Here is a 13,277-nt window from a genome sequence, read left to right as displayed (position 1 = left end):
TATTGCTACTCATTAGGATATAGCAAATAATACTGTCCTTATTACCTGTAATAACTAAGATCCTGAAAGTTATGCCACCTTAAGCTCTGTCAACTAAAAAGATCTATTCAAATATAGTATTGGGGATTTAGGCCCAAAACTCTAAACTGTTAGAGCCTGTGAGTCATTTTATTGCAACAAAAAGAAAGAAAAAAATGTTTCTTTTGAAAAGTATATTTTGTCAAAAGATACTCATTTTACAAGCTACTTGGCTGTACTGTAGAATATTTCCAGGCTTCACAGGGATAGAAGACAATGGCTTTTTAAATTATTAAACAATTAAGTAGCTATCTCTTACTTTTGTGATGTCATTATGAAACCAAATTGGTTTTTTGCTAACTTTTGCCTCAGATTTGCAAAAACAGTCTGTATAAAATTGTCCACATATGCATATGCATGTAAATTTGCATTTCATAGCATCTACACAACTCTCTTCACTCATTGCCTTATAAACCAAGAGAAATGTGGTCAAAGCCACCAAAGTATGAAAGAAAATAATCAACCCATTTATTTCCAGTAGACAATTTTAAAAAGCTAATTTGAATGACCTGATAATTTGATAAACCATGAAGATCTGTTGGTGTAAATGCATAATAATGCTAGTACAACCTGTGAAACATATTTCAGGCATATAGCCCTAACAAAGTTACTGATTGCTAGCCACTACCTCATTTTGAGACTGGCTGCTGAGCCACTATGATGTGACAGGGCTATTGCGAGCACTTTTCATGTGTAACCCATTGGACTGAATTTAAATAACCTGTGAAAGCTATCTAAACAGATCCACTTCATCAAGTCAGACTGAAGGATCCAAATGAAGTTTAGTAGGTATGTCTTCATATAATTTGTGCGTAGCATCTCTCATGGAAATATGTTTGAAAAGCCAGCCTGCGTGCTTTTCTTTCTGTAGTCTTAAGAGAAGACAGTGCAATGAGTCATTTCGCTGCTGAGGTTGAGACTGTTCAGAATTCATTCACTGACTCTACCTGGAAAGCTGACAAAATATCAGCATAGACTCTATCGGCTCCACCTCCTCTCTTCCTCCTTTTGTGGGTTTCCACTCCTCCCTTTGATATTTTATGTAAATATTACAGTTGCCTCTAATAGCTCTCGCTTTTGAATCAGTGGCTACAATAATTCCCTGTCTCCACTAACGTACTAGACAAATGAACAAGACGACCATATTATTTCCTAGGGACTTTCCTTGTCAGATTTCATGCTTCCATCACTAAGATCAGGTACCCTCAGTGTTAGTACGAATAGCAGAAAGCTTGTAAATAGGCCTCAAACCCAAAGATTCATTAGAACGAAGTAAAATTCCAAAACGAGCTAAATGACTTAGGATCTGAGTCCAGAGTCAGATGTGCAATTCTGAGTGTTGCAGTGGCATATGAAGAGGCACTCACTCCACCCAGCATACAGGTGGGTCATCATGTTTTCAGCATGTTTCTTTGCCCTTTCAGAGGTTATTCATCCTTCCCCGATCAGATCTCTAGGTAGAAGCATACGCATAGTTTTTCCTTAACTAGACTGTCAAAATACTCCATTAAGCATGTTTAAACTAATCCAGATCATTTTCAGGGCTGATTTTCCACAGGAACTGATCCTGAAGATATGTAGCTGCTTGTGAAAACTGTAGTCCTCTTTAGCTGGTTTAAACCAGCATGTATTTACAGTTGGTGGCATGTAAATCCTTGAAGTATTAATGTGGTTTTTAACATGCTGCCTCTTATTTTAAAGTTTTTATATAAATTACTGTGCCTGCTGGAAATAAAATATATCAAGATCATTTTTCCTTAGTGAGTTAATTTTAGTTCTTCAGTTCATTCCCAATTGTTAACTGTTTCTGAGTTAGGATAGCTTCTCCTGATGGCTCTGGATTCATTCTAAGGGACAGTGGACTGAAATGCTGGAAAGTTGTTTCTGTAAATTCTGTCTTGATAGAAGTTACCAATCTATGCTGGAGATACTGTCAGCTATTATTATTGCTTTATTAAATACAGTTGTCTCTTTGGTTGCCTTTGCTCTTATGCATATAATTCTTTTCTCAATTCAGAGGCTGATAGCTTAATGCAGCAGTATAATTTTAGGCATTAATTGCATAACCTTATGTGTGTTCTTTTCCAGTTGCAAATATGATCCTGTTAGGATCCCCTAGGTGCACTGCCGAGATCTTGCCCTCATGATGTAATCTTGCTTTTTTTGTCCTTTACAGCCAACTCTTTCAATATTTTATTGATTACTGTTCCACTGTTTAAGCCAGTTTAACCAGTCATGCATTATGCATCTGCTTCTTTTTCTTTTAATATTCTTAACACTTATCTAATGTTCTCTTTTTCTTTTTTTTTTTTTTTTTTGACAAATGTTACTGTTCTTACTAACTTCTTTATTCCGGAAAAATGCCAGATATGTCTATCCTCTGTAGTGTCTATTTTTTCGCCCTTAAAACATGCAGGCATACAGTCTGGATGGTTTGCTTGCTGCAGTGAACTTGATATGAACTGATTGTTCTTCATTAAGTACACTCACTCTTGCTTCCAGCTTAAAAGTGAAAGGTGTTCACTTTGTGTGTAATTCAGGCTGGTGGGAACTTGAGTTAAAGTTCATGTTTTCTGTGTAAGCAAGATCCTTAACTGCACTAAGTTTCAGGGGACTCGCACATCTTAAACCTATTTACAGCTTTTCTTATCTACAGATGGAAACAGTATCTGGCTGTCTGGGTTCTTGGAGAAGAGGTTTTTTAAAGAAAACTGTTGGAAGGGCTATGAGCTAAACCCTTTTTTGCCTTGTAATTAAAATATGTGTTCTACCCTGACCGTATTTCCCAATATCACTGACACTCGTGCAAACCTATGGGCTCTTCTTTGCAGCCACTATGAAGTCTTTTGGTATTGTACGATAATAGCCTCTTTGGCAGCTGTAAATGCCTATTATTAAGAGAGATGATTTGCTGAATATTCCTATATGTAGAGAGAGGTTTTCAAGTGGAGGCGATTTACATAGCATGTGCTGATGTGCAGTTTGCTGTCTTAGGGAAAGATACTTCTTTGTATATCGAAGAACACAGCTGAAAGGAACAGCAAAGGCTGCAGCATGCAGTGGCTGAATGACTCCATATACATGGTAGGAAAAATCCCCTGCCATTTTGAATGGTAAAACAACTTCAGTTCCCTTTGTTTTATTTCTAATCAATATATGGATATATTTTTACAAAGTCACTTTAGTGGACCCAGCCCACTAGTCACCCTTTTTCTGTTGTCACAAGCTTCATGAGATATCTGGGCTCATATAACTCTACTTATTGATTGCTTTTACTTTACAGACAGCTGTGATATCAGAAGTTGTTATCTTTATGCACCTCTTTTTCAAAGGTGTTCTATGACCTCATAGCTTAGTTGAGGTTTCAATATTTTTTTGGAGAGCAAGCATAACACTTTCTGCCTATGCAAATTTAAATTGGATTTCTATTAGTCCATGTGATTTCTGACTTTTTTTTTCCCTTGATGTCCTCCAACGCTGAACTTTCATCTTGTTAGGCAAAGTGAGCCCCTCACCAATAACCATAATGTAAATATTTCTGTGAAAATATTTGAGACTGGTTATAAAGTAAAGGAAGAAATGTTCCTTCTTTAAGGGTGCAATACCATCAGAAGTTTTCAGCATTTGGTATACTCAGTGGTCCCTTTGCCCATCAACAGACCTTTCAGGCAACACTTTTGGGAAGTACAAACATTTTATGTAATCTATTTCACATTGTATTAATCTATTCCACATTTTATTAATCTATTCCTTATGATTCTTATGATTTTGAAGTTATTCACACAAATATGGAAATCAAAGGCAAGTGGATGAGACAAATGCAGTTTTTTCTCCTACAGAACAAGGCACCTATGGGGATAAACTAAATGTGACCCTGAGAGCTGTCAAGACAAATTAACTGGTCAAGAACCATTTAAACAAATTCAAATTTAAACTGCATAAAACTAAAAAAGAGAAGTCTTTCAGCTGTCATACTTAACATTTAGACCTACAATGTTTAAGGAATGAGATGTACCTTCAATTTTTTTTCCTAAAGGACAAACTTATTTAAAAAAATAAACACTGATGTCTGAAGCATTACTGAATTCTTGCCAGCAGCCTCTTTCAGAAGTCTTTCTAAGGAATGAGCTTAAAAAATCAGGAAAAAAGACTTTCTGAGATGGAAATTAATTCAGTAGAAGTTATCATAACTGCCAAACTGGTGACATGATGACTGGCAATTTAAGTTGTAAGCAAAACCAATCTTAATTTTCTAGGCGGATGAGCCAAATGTCACAAGAGAGTATTAAATCACAGGTATTTGTTTAGAGCGAAGTCCTATTGGTGAGAAAGGTAATTTCTGATGCAAAAAAATACAGTCTATATTCTGAAAATTGGCCAAATTGTACTTGTGAAATTAAATGTGAACAAGAAATATTGGGAGGCTGTAAAATGCTAAAGTTAGCTGTTAGGGAGAAAAAGTTTTGGTCATTATTGTTAGCTATGGGATGATTTGACCACATATATTACATAACAGTGACTGTATCAAAACATGAGGCAATTAAAGATCCAGTTTACATTAAGACTGCAGTCATAAAAGCTTCTGGGACGTATTTCTCTTAGACGGTCCTAACCTCTTTTGAGGATGACACCGTTCATATTTTGTGGTAAATGTATTACTAAATAATAAACATGCTTATTCGACAACTGCTGAAACTACTGTGAAAACCAGATGCTCCAAACTCAAGCTAGCAAGCCACTGGCAATGCAGTGAGGGCCTAGCTACTGGGCTCTGGCAAGGCAGCTCCTCTGTGCCACTGCAGTACTTTTTTGAATTGTAAATCTTCCTAATTGAGCCTAATTAATTCAAGAATTAACACCACAGTGAAGATGTTGTAGATACACAGTAAGAGCTACTGACCACAACAGTGCACCAGATGTATTTGAAGTAAACAATATTGTTTTCCCAGCCAGTGTTTCACAGAAAAGCATACAACTGGATTATAATTGTACTGAAGGTTACCTTTAAATCTGTTGGTTTTTCTTCTGGAATTGATAAATGATATGGTCAGTTGGGAGCCTTTAAGATTTAGGAAAAGACTTATCTGTAAAATCTATGCAGAAAAGTACATTCCAGCCTTTTTTCTGAACTGACCTTCCATGTAGTTGTCATCTATGAGTAGGGACAAAAAAAGTGTCCAAAAGAACTGCCGGAGAAGTTCAGCTACGATATGCCAGATACTGTAATATTTCTGAGAGGTGGTGTTCTCTGCTATTTGAAATCCACTTTTTTCTGATTCACAGTACAGAGAAGTTATTTTGTACAGCAGTTGTTTATCTGTGCCTCCCCTCTTGATCCTTCTGTCATTTCTTTTAGCAGCTTCGTTCATAAAAGCCCACTTGCTGCATGTATTGATTTCTGCTCTAGTTGCTCCCTAGAGCTTTGTGGTATTGCTTTTATGATGCTCATAATAGCAATCTCTTTTGCAAAGTGGAGATCCCATTTATAATTTATGTATTTACCTATCAGAGCAACCACATGTTTTTATTAGGTTCTGTTCTCATTCAAACTTTGCCTTTGATGACTTTCTTGCCTTGGTCCAAGAAAATGGAAAAATTGTGTGACTTTGGCTGGACTTTCGTGCATTTCTGAAGATCGTTATGAACTGGTGATTGCAAGAATTGATTCAGCTTCAGCTGAACTCCTTAGGACACTGAATTCAGGATGAGCAAGATCAGACATTTGAGGAAGAGAACATAAACATCAGTCTGCATTTAGGCAGTATGCTGGGAAGCTCTTTCTTGTGTTTGAAGCACCCAGTCTTCTGAGACAAAATGTACTGAGAAACAAACCCTTGCAGCTCTATCTGTGTACAATAAACAAAAAGAATGTCTTATGGAATCAAATTTGTTATAATTTTATTCCTCCCCCCGCAATTGCTTGCTCTCACTTTCTCCTGATGGAACACTTAAAATAGAGCTGTTGGTTAGAAATTCAAAACTGAAGTGAAAATTGTGTAACTCAGATGTAATGCGTTACTGTTCCACATTCCAACCATGTCTTTTAATTTTGTAATAACCATTAGTGGAAGGGCTGACAAATGGTAGAAACCTGAAAAAAAGTGTCAGAATAATTTCTCGCTCTTCTTTTTCTTTTCCCCTGTTACCTACAAAGAGCAAAGGAAATATGTGAGATTACATCAGCCGGGAAAAAATAGAATCAAGAGGGAGAGATGTGATGGAAATTCCTATAAAATCTATTCTGTGATTAGAGGTATCGTAAAGCGTATGAAGAAACATAGGGGATTGCCTGGAGTTTTCTTATGACTCAGAGGCATCATCACATGGTAGGGTAGACAGCTGTAGTCTTTGTGAAATGGTAGTCTTTCCCTATATATATATATCAGCAAAAGGGAAAAAAATATTATATGCACTTCTTCAATTAAAAAAGAGATAGGCTGCATAGCCTGTTTTGAATTGAAACACAAAAAACCGAGTGCCTTCTCTAGATTCATGAACTAATTAAAATCTATAATGCAGAGAGTACCAAGAGAGAAACGAGCAAACTTTACATATTCAGTTAATGCCTAACACTGAGTGTATTTTTTTTGTCTTAAAAGTCTGTGCAGTGCAGAACTGAAAAGAAATTAAGCATAGGGGTTTTACTCTATTAAATTGCTAAAACAAATATTTTTAAGTGTAGGACTGGTTATGAACAGAGAGTTCTCCACTTTCATGTTTTAATATGGGAAATAAGAGAATGAGAAAAGTGGCAAATTTCTTAGCAATATTAAGCAACGTACCCCTGAAGTAATTGATTTTGGACATTACCCATGGCTTTAGTTCTGGAAGTTCCACGCCCATAATTGATGCTCAAAGAAACCATTCTTTTCACCTTCTCAATGGCGATAAAAAAATATCATTCACTGGAAATATGAAAATAACTTGATATCCTTGCCCTGAGAATGAAGTTTCCTGGTTCTATTTTACCAGCAGCATAACTGCGCCACTTCACAAAAGGCATGCAGATCTCGCATTTGTCCTCTCTCCAACGTCCACGTGGCCTGGGGGCTTCAGCTACTGCTGTGATCTCAAGGGTGGTATCCCAGGCAAAACGTACAAAAGTCTGTAATTAAATACCTGGTTAGGTTTTAGAATTCAAGGTTGGAATCTGTGATAAAGTGTTAGATTCTCCATGTAGAACGGAATACTGGAAGTTTGACTGAGGAAATGTGCTGTTCTATTAGAATAATTTTCTGTCTAAAAATTCTGTATTTCCTTGCAAAAAAGGAATATTAAAAATGAAGACTAAAGAGTTTTGACAAAGATGATGAGAGTTAGAGCTTTTGTATGGTCCAGGGAGTTCTATGGCAGAAGATTCTTCATTTTGCTGTAATCCTCCTTCATGGTGCCTACATTTATCAGCTTAGTGTACATGCTGGTTGAGGAAAGATTTTTTGGTTTGTTTTGATGTTTGTTTGATCTTTGCATAGTCTGTTTTTGAAAACAATCAACATTCGAGGCCAATGCTTTCTACAGGATAACAAAGTATATTGCAAAGACCCAGCTATATGTTTCCAAAGGAGTTGGCCTTTCAAACACAATGTTCCAGAATTGTCCATCTGTCTTATTTGATGTCTTCCTCAGCCTGCTCCTCCTCCTTTCTGAATTTCAAGCTGATGTAAAATTTTTGTTAAGGATAACATCAAAGAAGTCTGTATGCATGTCAATCCCACAGTGATACTTAGCACATTGCAGGCGTTTATGTTATGTAAATGTAAGAGAATCGCTGTTTGAAAAAGCTGCTACAAAGCAGGTAGTGATTTAATGAAAAGCACAAAGATTGAAAGGGGTTTGCCGGAGCCCTGTGTGATGTGAATGTTAAGAAGCTCCTTCACGTCATCAGCTTCCCTGCTGTACTTTCTATTCTCCCTCCTGTTTCAAGCCAACTTGAATACAGTTAGAACTGTGTGCTAAGGAGAACCTTGAACTAAACATGTACTCAGTCTAGCCACAATCAATGCAGCACAGTTAATCATTTTTATTACCTGAATTTGCTTTTCTATTTTTGCTGTATCTGCGTCTCTTTTGAGACTGGAGCAATGTAAGACATATTTAGAATGTAGTTACTTTTGAAAAACACCATTTATACACTCAAAAGAAAAATGAGGTTATTCTTTCTAAGAGGAATGTTCAGGTAGTATATATTTAAATAACAAAAGCATATGTCTAATGCATAGTTTAACATGCAGGTTTAGCTCTGAGGATCTGACTCTTCTTTTGAAGCAGTGAAAATGTGAACTAATGTAGCTGAAAAAAAATTTAGTAAAACTGTAAAACCACTATTAAATGAGAGTTTGCTGGAGTCAAGGAATTTCTGCTCAAATCAGTTATGGGATTACAGCCAAGCTAAGCCTATAGGTGTCTGGAGGTACACGGGAACAGACAAATGATCTCCACAAGAGCTTTTTAGGTTCACAGAGCCAACACGGTTTTTAGCTCAGCAAGTCTACAAATTTTACCTTAGCTCTTTTTATCCAAAGATAAAAAAGTGCCTTTGCCATTGGGGCACTTCAGTTCCACCAAACACTATTGATTCGTTGCGTTTGTTTGTTCCTAGACACAATAATATACTAAATAGTATTCTGGAAATAGTCCCATTGACTGGACCATTCAGTCCACATGCTGTTGATGTTACCTGCAGGTGAATAAAGTAGTTTTAATTATCCAATGTGATATTTTCCTTTCCTTCACATTTAGTAAGAAAGAATTCTTTTTGTTTCTAAATCAGATTGGTTTTGTAAGCAGTTTTTGTAAGCAATGCAGCATAAATCCATTAACAGTTGGATGCAGTGATTCATAGTGAAAATGTACCTGTGATTTATATTGGCAGGAGTAATAGGAGAATGAGGCATCATATACATATAAGTGGTTTTTTTCCTAAATATATACCGTCATTTCTAAAAAGTCCATTGTAACTGCTGCAAAGTGCAATCGTCTAACCTGTTGCATCCTTCAAAATAAATGAAATATCAAAGCTAAGCATTTAACACTGGAAAAAGTAGACTGGATAATAAAGTATCTCACTTTATTAAAATTTGTTTTGGCACCACATGATACAGGAAATTAATGTTTTTATAGATTTTTCTTATTCTTTATTCTAGCAGTGTTTCTTTAACATAAGTAAATAGACTGTAGTATTTAAATGCCTTTGAATTCCAAAGGATTTGACACCCCCAAGTGTAATTTAAACCTTTTTAAATTAATAAATATTTTATGAAAATACAGAATATATCATAGTATAATTACTTAGGATTTCTCGCCCAGTGCCTGAGAAGCTTTCTATAATTCTTATCCACTCTTCTTGCAGAAAAACTTTGTTATATCAAGAAAGAGGATATCTACCCACATACTTTTGATTATTTTCTGTTACTCACATCTTGTTTCCTTCACCATCCTTCTCAGCCTCATCCTAATGCAAATCAAGGAGTTAATTTGCATGCATTACTTTAATTTCAAGCCCGATATGATTGTTAAATATTGGCAGTATGTATTTTTACCAATAGATTCTTTTTCAGCCGCATATTTCTGCAGTGGCGAATTTCAGCTAAAGTCAATGGACACTGATTTCTAACTGCTGTATAGAATTTCAGATTTCTTCCTGACTGACCTGCTTAAAATAATTAGCTATTTCCTTATGCTGAACTGACAGCTACCTGAGAAACAGCAGGCATTCTCAATGTTAATAATGCTATGCAGCCCAAGGCTTTTTTTCTTAAATTACTAGCATAAAGAAGATTGCAGCAAGTCATATTTGTTGAATAAATTGTGAAGATGTTTTAGCTTAACAGAATCAAAGATGAAATCAAAATACACAAAAAAAAAGGATCAGAGAATTAATATTATATTTTCCCATAGGCTCTGGTTCACAAAATACTTGGCTTATGATGACCGGAGTACGTGATTTTGTCTCCGTATATGATTCCTGGTTGATACTTGGGCATGAATTAGTATGTGACCTACCAAAGAGATCTGTAAAGGTTGTTTGGTCTTGGACAAGAAAAAGGTTCTCCATCATGGCTTGGGGATAATGCAACACAGTATCATTAGGTGAAAAATCATCAGATATACGTATTACTGAATCAAGATTCATCATGTTATGCTGCACATTCTCGTAATAAGAGGTTATTATATTACTTCAGCAAAACAGGTTGCTCTCTAAGTGCACAAGGAGTGGAAAGGACAGCCACAGGAGTGACTCAAGTTAGCAGGGAAGGCTCAGGGACCATGCAGAATTATTACTTACCTCATTTGTCTTTTCCCCTCTTCACTAGACTTCTTGATGGACCATACAAAATACAGTGGTTGTACATTATGTCACATACTCACTTCCACCTTCTAAGTAATACACTTTAGCATTTGTTCCAAGTCTTATATCAGGACATTCCTACTGAGTAAATTCCTACCAAGCCTTGACATTGCAGTGGAATATGAATCCACAACATATGCACATTTAAAAGAGAAGACAATGTACCACAGAAAAATCAATGCAACATAAAACATTTTCTGAAAATTAGTTTTGACAATAGATATGTGAGTTATTTTCTACTTTGGATGTGTTTCAAGATAAGTAAACTCAGTAACTTGACAAGCATTACATATGCTTTCGGGGAGCTGCGAGGCGTAACAGGGACAGTAAGGAGCTTTCATTCAATAGGAAAGCACATGGAGCAGTCTTCCTGAAGACCTCAATTCTATCATTAAAAAGACATTGTTGTTGTATTTTTGTAACAAGTAGCTAATGATTCCCAACCCATATGCTTGTACCAGATGTCTGAACCTTCACAGGCCTGATCATATTTATTCCTTTAGATGAACCATTTCATGTTACTTAATAATAATAGTCAAGATCATTATTTTAATTCTCATCACTTCAAATCCAAACACAGCAAATATGATGAGTAAGAGGCTTCAAATTTTTCCCTTGATTAACGGGCTATATCTGTGCAGAAACACACTTCCATCTTGAAGATGTGATTTCTCCAATGAAGCATTGCTAGCCAGATCTTCTTTCCTGGAGCAATTTCCCTGTGCTGTGGAACAACAACTGTGATTCTAAAGTGCAAGCACCCAAAAAGAAATTTTATAACTTTCACGTGCTACAGATGCTAACAGTAACAACTGTCGTTTCTCTGCATTTCACCTTGTCTCTCTGTCACTTTTGAGTAGTTGCTCTTTAAGTACTTATTATCGGTAAAGCTTGGAACCTTTATCTGCATCATCCTTGCTTTGAACTTCTCATATCTCCCATATCCCTACCAACTCTGCATTCTTTTTATGCCCCAAACCACGCAACAGCAGAATTTTGTGTTGAAATACTGCTATATGGGAGACACCAGAGCCTAAAAAAAGTTAACAGTCCACAGTGTATATAAGGTGGCCATTACTCTCTGATTGTAAATATTGCTTTGTCCCAGGTTTTGATCTGAAAATGAAAAGACTATAACAAGCAGCAGGATGCTAATAATGATCCTACACTTACAGTGCAAGCTACCTTCTAGCTTTCAATAGCAGTAGATGAGGGTACAAGTTTTAACACTGTTTTTCAAATAATTTTGACTGCTTCCTGTGACCTCAGTCTGTTGGAATCTCAGTTTAGATCACATGACCATGTACTTTCATCAGCAAAAAAATGGAAATGTCACCCTGATGACTTGGTTTAATACAAATTTAGAAAAATGGTCATTTTCTGAATCATAGACATATTTATCTTCATATTAGTGTATACATTTCCAATTTGATGTCTCTTCAAGCCAGTGCCAGTGCATCTGTATAAAAGGAGTACTCTTCACTTTCATTAACAATTGCAATTGTGTAATTGCCTATGTATTTTTTATCAGAGGTTACACCTGCATTTGCCCTTACCTGCATTAGACTACTATGTCTTCTTTCAACGGATTTCTAGGTAGGTTTTTTTCAACTCCTGTTAGCATCCTCCTTGTCTGTAAGCATTTATTGATTTTTAGAGTCAAACCAATGAGTTAAAACACAGGAGCTGGAATCAGAAATTGCACAGAGGCAAAATGGGAGATAATGAACAATGGAAATAAGCATGGCTTTAATAAATACTGCCTTTTTTCTAGCTGCTAGTTGGTTCTATCAAGAGAACTCTTGGTAGATCACTATAAATTTTAAATCAAAGAAGGAGAATATACCAGTGCATGACTGTACTGTGATCTAAAGTGTCTCTCGAGAATATTTCCTAATTATACTGCGTGATCATTTTTATTACCTTACCCAGAACAGCCAGTCTGCAAGATATACAGACACTCCTGTATAAAGAATGCTACACTGTAATAATGGATTTATTTTTACATAGTTGTCTCTCATTTACTAGACTGACTTGTGGACCAGGTCTACCTGTATGCAAGATTCACTATGAGCTCAACTTTAGTTAGCTTTAGGATATCTGTTGCAGAAAACATGCTCTTCTTGTTCTGTTTTACTGTACAAGTGGTATTAACAGTCATTCAGGTTGAAAACAACACAAATGATAGTGCATTCATAGTCTATAAATACTACTGGATTTATAATTTTTCAGTAGAAATCTCAGATAATGCCCCTTTCCTAAGATTATTACAGATAAAGAGGTTGTGGGATGGACCTTACAGGAAGACCACATGCTTTCTTCAAATACGGAATTTCCAATATTTTGAGGCATCACATGAATTTATCTCAGAGCACAATTAGTCATCTAGACATGTAAATCAAGTTTACTGAATAATCTTGCCTACACAAAGTGGTAAGATGACCTTCAGACCGAAATAACGTGAAATAAGCTCACCTTCACACTCCTCTGTACTTCTTGGATGTAATGAAGAAACCTTGTTTATTTTTAACTCTCCAAAGAATCACAGTTCCTGTTTCAAAATATACTTTTTGAGAGTAAGAAGCTGGCCAATAGTTTAATTTATACACTAAATGGTTCTTTTTTTCTGAGAAATCTGTGTTCTTTCTCTGCATTAAAACCAAAAAATACAAATTCTGTTATCATTAAGGGAATGCTTAGTCATGGACCTTCGTTATCATGTTTTGGGGATGGTAGCTGTGGAGTAGAGAAAGCCATTGGCTCCATAAGAATTAGTGATGGTCTGATAGACACATCATAATTCATGCTGGTATATCTCGAACTGCTACAAAATTATGATAATTATGGTAGT

General features: G+C 36.0%; 1 protein-coding gene across 1 annotated transcript in view; it reads right to left on the bottom strand.

The window, feature by feature from the left end:
- Positions 1 to 13,277, bottom strand: part of LOC129211951 (connector enhancer of kinase suppressor of ras 2-like) — a 209,535-nt gene that overhangs the window by 184,815 nt on the left and 11,443 nt on the right. The gene's annotated exons all lie outside the window — the stretch shown is intronic.

Source organism: Grus americana, chromosome 12 (assembly GCF_028858705.1).
Source record: "Grus americana isolate bGruAme1 chromosome 12, bGruAme1.mat, whole genome shotgun sequence".
Classification (NCBI taxonomy): Eukaryota; Metazoa; Chordata; class Aves; order Gruiformes; family Gruidae; genus Grus; species Grus americana.
The sequence above is the reverse complement of the archived record's forward strand: the minus strand, read 5'-3'. Positions and strand labels throughout refer to the sequence as shown.